Source organism: Chelmon rostratus, chromosome 5 (genome assembly GCF_017976325.1).
Source record: "Chelmon rostratus isolate fCheRos1 chromosome 5, fCheRos1.pri, whole genome shotgun sequence".
In the NCBI taxonomy this organism is placed as follows: domain Eukaryota; kingdom Metazoa; phylum Chordata; class Actinopteri; order Chaetodontiformes; family Chaetodontidae; genus Chelmon; species Chelmon rostratus.
Genome location: NC_055662.1, coordinates 1,795,563 through 1,807,113, shown reverse-complemented (window position 1 = coordinate 1,807,113; position 11,551 = coordinate 1,795,563).

Here is an 11,551-nt window from a genome sequence, read left to right as displayed (position 1 = left end):
ATTCCAAGAATTTCAGAGACATGCTTTGCAGCAAATGAATAAGAAGCTACTTGTAATGCTGGGTTTCTAATGTTTTCATCCTTAAAGGTATAATATATAACATTTCTGCATTAAAATGTCTAAAATTTGTTTAAGGTAACAGTGCATTTGATTTGGTTGCCTGTCAGTGCCGACATGGGAAACACCACATGACACTTCAGAGAGGGAGGAAAGAAGTAAGACGTAACGTGACTAAAACTTTTTTACGTTTTTTTCCATTGTGTAAAAAAGAAAGTCTTGTGTAAATTTTTGTTGTTGTTTTTAATTAAAGCTACACTTTCAATATTTTCCATATACACAATTGATCCAATGACTGTATAATGTGGAAGGAGTTGTTAATAATGGCAACAAGATATAACCATAATGGTCCAGTTCCCCTGAAGCATGCATTGAGCATTTTAATATCTTTCAGTTCATTGTTTTGGTTTTGTGGCCTGTAAACACTTCCTTGTTTGTGATCAATAAATTCTATCATATTTTAAATGCTGCATTTCAATCGCATTTCTAGTCACAGCAGGCAGCTTTTTTAAGCAAAGAGAAGCTTGGGTAAACCCAACATTAACTACCTGCCCAGCACCAAACAAAGTTAGCAACTAGCTGGTGAACATTTATCATCTGAAGAGCAGGAGCGGTGGAGACCAAAGATGGACTAAAAGGAGTGTCAATAAGGGGCTGGACACAAACACCACTCCAAATGAGTGTGTAAATAGGCAAGACACTGTTTGGTAACACATAGGCTTTACTGTAACAGCTTTATAAGATGATAATATGTCTGCCTTATGTTTTCAAATGGTTTCACCATCCCCAAGTGACCAAAAATCAATTAATGGAGCTTTATGTGTCATTGTAAGTGTTGTTATGTACAGTTTGATCATGCAGACGCTCCTAGAAAATTCTATACAACAAGTAAAACTGTACTGGAAATAAGATAATCAACATACATTGATTAGTTAAGTCCATTAGCAGGTGCTCAATATTTAGACTAGTCTGAGGCTGTGCAGTATGAAATGACTTGTTCAGATGGGTATGTGTCTTTCCTCATCATGGCATCATATCTGTGGAATAGCATGGGCTCCCTCTGTTGGCCACTGGCAGGCCTGTGCTCTACCAGTGATCTCGGAGATATGGGGCCATTGTCACTGGAGATAAATGGGGGTCCAAAAGTGTTGGGGCCACTGTTCCTGCTCGTTCCCAAAAAGACAAAAAAAAAATCTTCATAGATGAAGAAATTCACTTGATTTAACCTCCGCTGAGAACCCATGACTGCTATTCTAAGGACATGTGCTTCCTTATATTGAGCTGCTGACTGCTGGTGTTTAAACCCTCGCGTGCCTGCCTTTCTTTCTCTTTTCCTTTCCTCTTACACACTCTTCCCTCTCTGGCTTTCTGTTTGTGTGTGTATGTGTGTGAGAGTGTGTGTACATTTCTCTCTCTGTCTCTGAATACCCTGGCGCTTGTGTCTCGGAGAGTTCACTGACTCTAAAGGATCGATGAAGGGAGGAGATTCAGAGCCAATTATTTTCAGCTTAATGGTCCCTAGGGTGCAGGGGTGAGCAACAACAAAACGCCTTCAAGAGACATCAATTCTGGACAAGCCAGCTCCTCCATCTCTGCACTGCCACAGTGTGGGCATCAACTTTCAGCTCTCTGGAGGAGAATGAAGCGCATACTGCAACACAAAATCTGACACACTTGCAGTTATGGACACACACATGAATGCAAACACATACACACACAGCTGGAAAGTGTACACTTGGAGCGTCACTACACCACAGTGACAGAGGATGCTTCATATAACTATCAGCACTGAACCAGGAAAGCTGCTTGATGGCAAACAGATACAGCAAAGACATGCATTCAAAGCCATGGAAAGGAAAATGATTGAAAAAAAGGACTACAGGAAAAGGACCCTTCCTTTGTTGTTGTTTGTTTTGTTTTGGGGTTTTTTTTTGTATCTTGTTATTTTTAGGCCAGGTCAGTGTGGCACGAAGATCAACTTGACATCTGCCTGAGATACACAATTCACCACAATGAACATCTGGTCCATTTTTTTTTTCAGAGTCATGTCATCATATTATGATGGCAATAACTGTTCTGGAAACACCTTCTTGGTGGTGTATTTATTTACTCGTGTGAAGCTCTGACACCTGAGGCCTGAGGGAACTTTTTAATTCAAAAATTTCAAAAAATTCTAAATTTTCAAGTAAAAACAGTACATGTCTTCAGTTGTGAGACTTTGCTGATTTTCTTTGTCTTATGTGATAATAAACAGTGTTTTGGGGCTTTGGACTGTTGGTTGGACAAAGAAAGCAATTTGATGTTTACTTCAGTTAGTTCATCCATCACAGCCCAAATATACTTTATAAATGTAGCGCCTTTTTGGCAACCAACTTTTACATTTCATTCGTATCCTAAACACACCTGAATGAAACAGTAGGTGTAATAGTTCATAGGTCTGAACTTGCAGAACTTTAAAAAAAAAACAACCCGATCAGTTCTTCACTGTGATGGATTTCAAGTTTACACCATTTGTGCTGTCTTAAAAATATCATAAAACATTTAAATAGTTTTAAAATAACAGCTGTGGCTAATGTTTTTTTTTTTCTTCTGTTTCTGGGTATATATTTTCATTTACTTGCTCTAATAACTGGTCAAAAAAAAATAAATGAATAAACCCACAGAGAATCCAATATAAATCTATGGACTTGTGTCCTGTGTCCTGGGTAAGATACAGCAGCGGTCTTCATCACCCACATATCAGCCTCCCTAAATGCAAAGTTCCAGTGGGGAACATTGAGGTGTGGCAAGTAAATTGGACACTTTGTGCCTGAAATATTAACCCAATCTACCCCGTAAGTGTTTCTGCAGTGCCAAAACATTGTCAGGCTACTCCATCTTTGTTCTCAGGGAAAAATCAGGCTTTCTCATGGTCACGAGACCTTGACTGTCAGATAAACGTAAACATAGGTTGTTTTAAGTGTTTGAGCTTATTGCAGATGCTGCTGTGCAGTCTTGTTAAGAAAATCCTCTCACCTTCTTCTGCTGGCTTCCAAAAGGAGAGATGTAAATCAGTAACCTGAGCAGCCAAGACAGGTTGAAGGAATATGTGATTACTAAAAAGTCAATTAAAACATCACAATATACTGTAGCGCACTGAGGGTGTATAGCAGTGTATAACAAGAGAATCAGTGGGAGGTTTTTCCTTTAAAGCTCCTCTCAGAATCTCCTTCTATGCATTCCATTCATCTGCACTTTACCTTCATTGTTTGAATGGAATAAAACACAGCTGTGTCTTCTGATAATTATCTTAAAAGACTGGGGAGGTGAAGAACCTGCTGGGCTCGGAACCATCTCCTTTCCCAGGTTGCCAAGCAGCGGGACGCCAGGTTGTTTAAAGCAGTCCCACTGGGCGTCTCTGAGGCGGTGTTCAATGAGGCGCCGCCGGCGACACTTTCCCCCAACAGCTTAGTGCTCATCAACTATTTAGATTTGCACTTAACACTCCTGGGGAAGCTAACGTCTAGCTGCTGGCGGGCAGAAGGAGGAAAACTTTTCAACATAATGGAGAGGAGATAAGAAAGGGATAATTCTTCTCAGGTCTCTGTATGGTCCAAATCAAGCCTGATTAAAACCTTTGTGATGGTGTGGTGGTGACCAAGTTTGTTTCTTCTACAGGAGAGTGGAGGGAAGAAGGAGGATTGGCTGTGGTCCCATGGGTGCCGTCCACCAACCCCCCTTCTTTTTCTGCCTGTAAGTCAGTCCCCAGGCACAGAGCTATGAGGTTTCTTCCTCTTCCATAAGACACCATCCCTCGCCTGCAGAGACATATCCCTCTCTGTTTGTCTGCTCACATCCCTTCCTCTCTCACCCAGGCTCTCAGACCCCGCCTCACCTCGATCTCCGGCACACCACCCCCACACCACCGACACACCTCCTCCGCCTTCTCAGTCCTTCCATCTCCATTGCATCCCCAGACTCCCACAAGCAACTCCATGAGGGGTCGCATGATGAATGAGCAGACAGCCAGCAGGACCTCTGTGTGTGTGTGTCTGTGTGTGTGTGTGTGTGTGTGTGCGTGTGAGTGTGTAGGGGGAGTATGCATGTGCATGCATCTGTGTGTGTGTGTGTGCATGTTGGTCAGAGAGTGATGACCACAACTGCCAGAGTGATCACAGTGGGATTCATTACGGCGACAGACAGGGCCGCCTCTAAAACACTGACCGTGCGAGTGTGTGTGTGTGCGCATGTGTTGACAGGCCCTCCACTAAAATGGCGTCTAAGGATTACACACTGACTGGGATGAAATAAACAGTGGTTTGTGTGTGTGCGTGCGTGCATGTGTGTGTGTGTAAGTTTGATAAATTATTTACATCATTGAGAAAGCAGCGTCGACACTGTTTATGCCCGCACCTGCTCTTCTCAGTGCTTAAAAGATGATTTATGTGTTATGGTCACATCGGATTTCAGCAACTATTGGTCCGGTGTCTTTTGGGACATAAAGTGGTGGTTAGAAAGTGCCGCAGGCTCGTTTGGGAGGCGGCACAGCGAGAGAAGAGCAGCATCATATAACTGGACCAGGCAAACTCCTGTCCAGAGAGCTGTTACAGCAGTTTGTTTGCTCTTACACTCAAATGAGTTATGGACACACAAAGGGAGGGAAGGCTGGCAATGCTCGCCATGAATCTTGCAGTGTAAGAAGCTATCATCAGGATAGGTTGACACTACTAGAAGTTAAAGCCCCCGCTAATGCTCAACTTACGAAAAGAGAAAAATCAGGCAATTCTGTGCACAGCATCTGAAAACTTCTAAGCACTGCACAGGGACAGGAAAGAAACTACACATGGAAATACACGTGCTTCAGGTTCTTTCCCTTTTCTCACTGCTGGGTCATTGATGTGTGACCTGTTCACACCATTTATATATATTTATATAGAATCATTGGGAACATCAAGTCTGCCTTTTACTGTTTTAAAATGGTAATGTTTCAAACAAGGTGGGGGCACAGATTCATTTCCAGTGCACTAATATAAAAACAGACTGTAATGGGCTACCTTGGTCGAGACAAGTCTCTATAAATTAAAATTAAAATTAATCCCATGAAAAGACCAAGGCCCAAATGTCTGTCTTGCATGTCTGTCAGTCCTTTTTTTCCCCTACCCTGTCTGTGGCACATTACTCAAACAGGGGAAAATAGTGCATATTATGGGAACTATTTTCAGCTGCAGATTAATCCACATTCAGTGTTCTGATCAGTGAGTATTCGGGGCAGCAGGACAGTGTATGTCGGACTGAATCAACATAAACTACAGAGTGTGTGTTCATGTTAATGAAGGAACATATTACCTGGTGCAACAGTGTGGCTCATTGATGCATTTTTAATAGTTTTTGGATAACACTGGAGCTGGTACAGAGGAAGAATAGATATAATAAGATATATATGATATATATATATATATATATATATATATATATATATATATATATATATATATATATATATATATATATATATATATATATATATATTCGGATACACACACAATACTTGTTTGTTTTTTCATGGGATTGGCTGACAATAAGAAAAGTACAGAATATCACTAGACTTAACCTTTGAACTTGATCTGTACTAAATGGGATACAACATAGTGGGCCTGTGGGTTTCTGGGCTTGCCCACCTAGATGCTTCCATGTTTTCCTGTCTTGACATAATCCTGTAATTTGTTGAAATGAAATCTGTAATACAAACATACATCAAATTCAGTCTTAAACGAACACAGTACAATGATATGAATACTATGCAGTGGCAAAATCCATCTATTTTGACAGGAAGTTAAGACCCCGACCCAATCATTGGAATAAATGTTGGTTAACTTTACTTTTCTTCACATTCCAATTTTCAGTTTTATGTTGTGACATTGTTGTGGCTTTGTTAGGTTTAGGCACAAACACTACTTGTTTAGTGTTAGGAAGAGAGAGAGATGTTTTGGCTTAAAATACCAGGGTTTGTTGCCACAAACACGACAGTGCTTAGCAATGGTCTCGCCTCGCTGCCACGCCACCGCCATCCCCTCCTCCAGATGAGAATCTCAGCTCATACTGTATACATGTACTGGTAATCTGAACTCTGTCACTTTGATACCTATTTTAGGAATGTTGATATGATGATATATATAAAACGTACAAATTTATTGTATCTATGGTTTGAGAAACGTACCAACATTTTATTCTGTTGGCGGGGACTGGGTACCTCCTGTGTTTGCCATGTAAACCAGAAGAAGGCTTTCAGAAAGTATCCAGATAAAACTAAACTTGCCTTTTCTTCTTGAGATTCACGGATGAACTCCGCTTTGCCTTACATGCTTAATTTTTGAACTTTCATCCTCATCAAGGCATATCTCATCACAATGCGTGCATTCACATGAATTTTCCTCCGAAGTTGCTCAGACATTTCTCTGCTGCTGTCGTGAGCAGAATGTGACACGCAACTTGTCTGGAGCGTCTTAGCTTCAGATTGCATCATTTTCCCCGTAGTATCTCCCAACATGTCCCAGATATCAGTCTCCTGCTGCAGACAGGGGTGTCACAGCCGGATTTACATACAGCCCCAACAACACAGACACCCAGCGGTACCACATCGCCACACGCCAGCTCAATATTTCATAGCCATATGAAATATGCCTGAATGTGTGCACGGCATCTGCCATCTTTGGGGTTTTGCAGCCCCCAGGAGGCCCGTTTGATCTGTAATTGGGAAGTGTGCTGAATTAATCAGCAGTTTATCCACTTTTTAATTGAAACAACACTTTCAAAAAACACTGATAACACAGAGAACAGCACCACTGATCCTTCCCGTATTGTCTTTTGCCTATTGTCAATGCTCACTAATGGCCCGCTGAGATTCAGGGAAAAATTACAATGGTGACTGTCAGAAAGAGCTACAAAACGGAAAAATATCTTGTGTTGATGAAACATTGTCAGACTGCTCTGTGGAGAATGCATCTGATGTTTTGATTTAGATTTTTTTCAAATGTTCTGTTGTTTTTGTGGTTCCTTTGTTGTTCCTCAGATAAAAAGGGTAAATATTCTGCAGCAGTGAAATTATATTGGATTATGTAATCTATACAGTCTATTTAACATTTTTTTCTTAGTGATGCCTATGGCAGAGAGCACCTGGTAGCGCTGCCATCAGAATGCCTTAGCTTGTACTCTGGCTACTATATCCAACTCCTAACATTTGCTGCCCTCCGCCAACAGAGAACTGCCATACTAACACTTCAGTGTATTCAGACAAGTTGAAAAGTTGCTGTTTCAGTAAGAGCAAAATGTGGAAAAGTGCAATGGAAAAAGACCTAATACGAGTAAGTCATATTGTACATGAGGCATGTTATTTAAATGGCCCCTGAAACTTATGGTGCACAAATGCAAAATAATGAATGATGAAAACATCAGATCTGTGTGCAGTGATAAGGAAGCTAGAAAATTCCTCAGATTAATACACGTAACAAACAGATATGTCATGTTACATTCATGCCTTCCATATTCTCTTCCATTGCCACAGCTTTAACTGGTGCTTTTCATTACATTATCTCATTATGTCCTCTTCTTCTGCAATGGTCTAAAAGCCTGGATTCGACATTGCCAGCATCTAACTGTATATCTTGATCAGCCCATCCTCACGAGAAAAACATAGGTCGTCTGTGTAAGTAGGTTATTATGACCCATATTTATTTATTTCAAGTGGTGACCTCTTCTGGCTATAGTAATTATGACGAGAGCAAAGGAGGGAGTCAGGTGACATAGCATTACTAGCAAGAATGTCCGTATATAGATGAATTTGGGGTGGATAGATGGGTGAAACAAACACAGGACTTTCACCCACAGACCGCTGTTTGTGTCCTGTGTGACACCGAAAGTCAGTGTTCACCTACTCTAACTTAAATTATGCAACAATAATATCCTCATTTTAACAAATGCTCTTTTCCTAAACCTAAACCCAGTATTTTTGTTGTCTAAGCCTAAGCAAACTGTGACCATTTCACAACGTTAACCACTTGAGAGTTTTGTGGAAAGGTTCCTTTGGGAGTCATTGGCATCCCATCACCCCGTCCAGTTTTTTAAGTATGAGGATGTGTTGATCTTGATGCATCAGGCTCCTAATATTTGCATAAAAGAAACATGCATCAATTCACATTTTCTGGACGGAATAGAAAATTTCCCCAATTCTTCAGCTCCAGAGAGCTTTTTAGTCTCTTTTAGCTAAGTTTTTTGGTTGTCTGACCTGCAAACTTTGCTCTCATTAAGTAGCAGCAGGTACGTGTGTTCGACTGAAAATCCCATAAACTCACTGTACAGTACCTTCCTGGCTCCCAAACAGCAGGCAGACAAAGCCATCAACCAGCTGGTTAGAAAATGTGTTGATCTAGCTTTGCTGCCCCCACATAGCCAACTAATAGATATGGATGAAACATGGCTGAAAAGTTTTCTTTTTTTTTTTCTTTTTTGATTTTCAGCTTAAGGAGAAACCCTGAGTCAATTATCCAGTGAATATGTGATCAAACAGACACCCATGTCAGAGGTGGAAACACTGACAGTATCTAATGCTACTTGTATGTGCAATTCAGAGTGTGGCTGTACCAGGCTATGTTAGGCCCACTCATCCCCCACCCTGACAAACTGCCTGGCTGCTGTCCCACCACTTTGTAGCTCCAGGCGCCTGGCAGGTGAACTTGTAGGCTGTAGAGTCTTGGCCATTCTCTGCAGTGCAGATGTCCTGCATGCTGGGCCAGAGCACAGTCCAGATAGAATATGACACAATCAACAGTGAGATCTAGTACTGAATCTGCATTGATGCCTGACTTTGAAACCAAACTGAAAGTGCTTGGTATGTTTAAATCTGAAAAGACATCAGATCAGCGGCTAGCTAACCAGTAAAGTAAGGGAAGAAGGAAAAATTTGTTAAGTTTGTTGATCTGCTAAACATATGTTTGCACAATTTGCTGGCACCCCTGAGAGTAAAAATATGATCCTATTTTAACTTCAGAAATGCTAATGAATAACATTAGCCTAATGCAAGCTTGGGGTGAGCAATATGACCTAAATTTTATATCACAGTATTTTTTGTTTTTTACGGTTACACTTTTATATCGAATTACAAAAATAAAAGAAATACTCCACTCATAAGAAACATAAGAAATAAAAAAAATGATTTAAAAACACAAATGTATGTATATGTAGATACGCCAACATTGCTCCAGCATGTGAGTCAACAATAGATGCTACAAGCCTCAACAAGCTAATCAGCAAAATAAACAGTAAAGCAACGTAAAAATGGCAAAACCTTGAGCTTCAGGTTTGAAGCAAATCCTGCTTTGCATCAAAGCCATCAAAGCAGTCTGATGTAAAACATTAGAGCACACATTTAACCTAAGTATATAGTCCAGTTGTTGTTGTGGGGATATTTCCACCGGGTTAATCCACTGGCTCTTCACTTTGTCCGATGGTGGAACTAGATGAGGACCTTTGTGTTAGTCCTTGCCGCAACAACAGAAAAATTGGTGTGCCTTACTGGATGTAACTCTAGTTCTATGAGTACACAGTGAAGCACATTATTTTCAATATACTAAAACACAGTAATGATGGTATGGTAAAATCCCCTAACACCACCAACACCAACCTTTCTAACCATAACTCGATCTTGAATGAATAACTTTTGTTATCTAGCAGGGCAGCAGCAAAACTCAGAAGTAGTAGCCATGTTGGTAGGCCTTGCTTTTAACCAACGAAAAATGTATTGTTGTGTATTATGTCTCTGCACCAATCAGTAATTTTCATATTAACAATGATGGTCATAGTTTCAAACCCAGAGAAAATTATTCCCCAACTCTGCCTTTCCCCCTAAACTTTGTTCAGATTTCTGTCCCATAAACTCTGCTCTAATCAACCCTGTTTTCAGCAGGAAAGACTAATTAATAAAGCCACTGTATGCTAGGTCCTGCCCAGCACCAAACAGCACACAAACAAGATTCTAGCAAATGAGGAAAGTGGAACAGTGGAACATGAAGAGCAAGATATATTTCTCAGGAGTCAGTGGAGACCAAAAAGAGAGCTAAAAGGTGAATGAATATTGTGTTTATTTATCAAGTGACCAGAAAGATAAGATAAGACTCTATTCATCCCCAGCCGGGGAAATTTGAGATGACTCTACTGATCTACTAATTCACCTTCACATACATGCAATAAGATGTGATGTTCTTAACTGCAATTGTCTTTTCAGTTTTTTACAATATAGTCATTAGGTCCTAGCATACATTCAACTATAATATATGAGACTAGGTCATTCAAAGGATAACAGCATAAATGCTTTCCTGAAAATATATTAAATTTAATTTATAGTGGTTGGTAGGTTGGGGGACTGTATGGTATACTTCACTGAAATATTTTTCACTATGACATCACTACAAATTATCATTGTATACATGCAGTCAGAGCAGCATGCTGTCTCAATGCTGCGTGGGCTCACAGGTCTATTAAATGAAGTAGACAGTATTTCAATGCTGTCAGTACAGCACAGAAAAGGCTGCTCTCTGTTGCCTGTGATGTTGCTATATTTATAGTGCTTGCACCCACCGTTAAATAAAAGCACGGAGGTGTCTCCCACCAACACCACTCCCCCCGACAATAGCCATAGCAGAGGTGATATAATAAATTGTTGCAGTGGAGATCAATGTCTGTGGGAAGAGGCGAGGGAGGAAGGGAGTGGGTCTCATTGTTCCTGCTCTCTGTGTTTCGGCTCTTTAAGGCAGATCCCCGGCTGCCCATATGACGGATGGCAACCATTCTGGAGTGGCCGTTTGGTACTTGGCATCATGGTGGACTGGGAGCTTGGGGCCGTCAGGTCTGAGGCAGCGGCTGTCCCCAGCGCTCTCCAGACGGGGCCCCTAGGGGCCGCCGCTCTGCCTAGATGGAAAGGAGGCGCCATAAATCAGCCCGTCTGGGGGGCTATGCTCTGCCCCGCCATCCATCTCAGTCCTTGCTCCCGGATGGGGAAGATGGGGCAAGAGGGGTTGGGAGGCAGAGGGTAGAAGAGGTTCACATACCTGGGGAGAGGGAGGAGGAGCTGCAGGGAGGAAGGGCAGGGGTCTCTATGAACGCAACGATCCAGTAACCCTCGCACCAGAAGACGCTGTGAAGAGAAGAACCACCAGAGAGGCCACACTAAAAGTCAGAGAGAGGAGCAACTAGCTGTTATAATACTACTTTTTATGTAGTGGAGAACACAGTTTTAAGGATAAATCCAGTTAATTACAGCCAGGGTCTTCTTTCTGTAGTTTTGGCCATCAGTCAAGTTGGTAATAATATCACTGTAATTAGCAAGTTAATTGCTAATCTATATCTGATCTATAAACCCAGCATCATCGATAATTATTTAATTGATTATTATTTATTGTTATCAGCTATAAAAAGTCAAATCCCCCTTTGTCCTATGCTTACTGTAACCGACTACTCTGCAGGT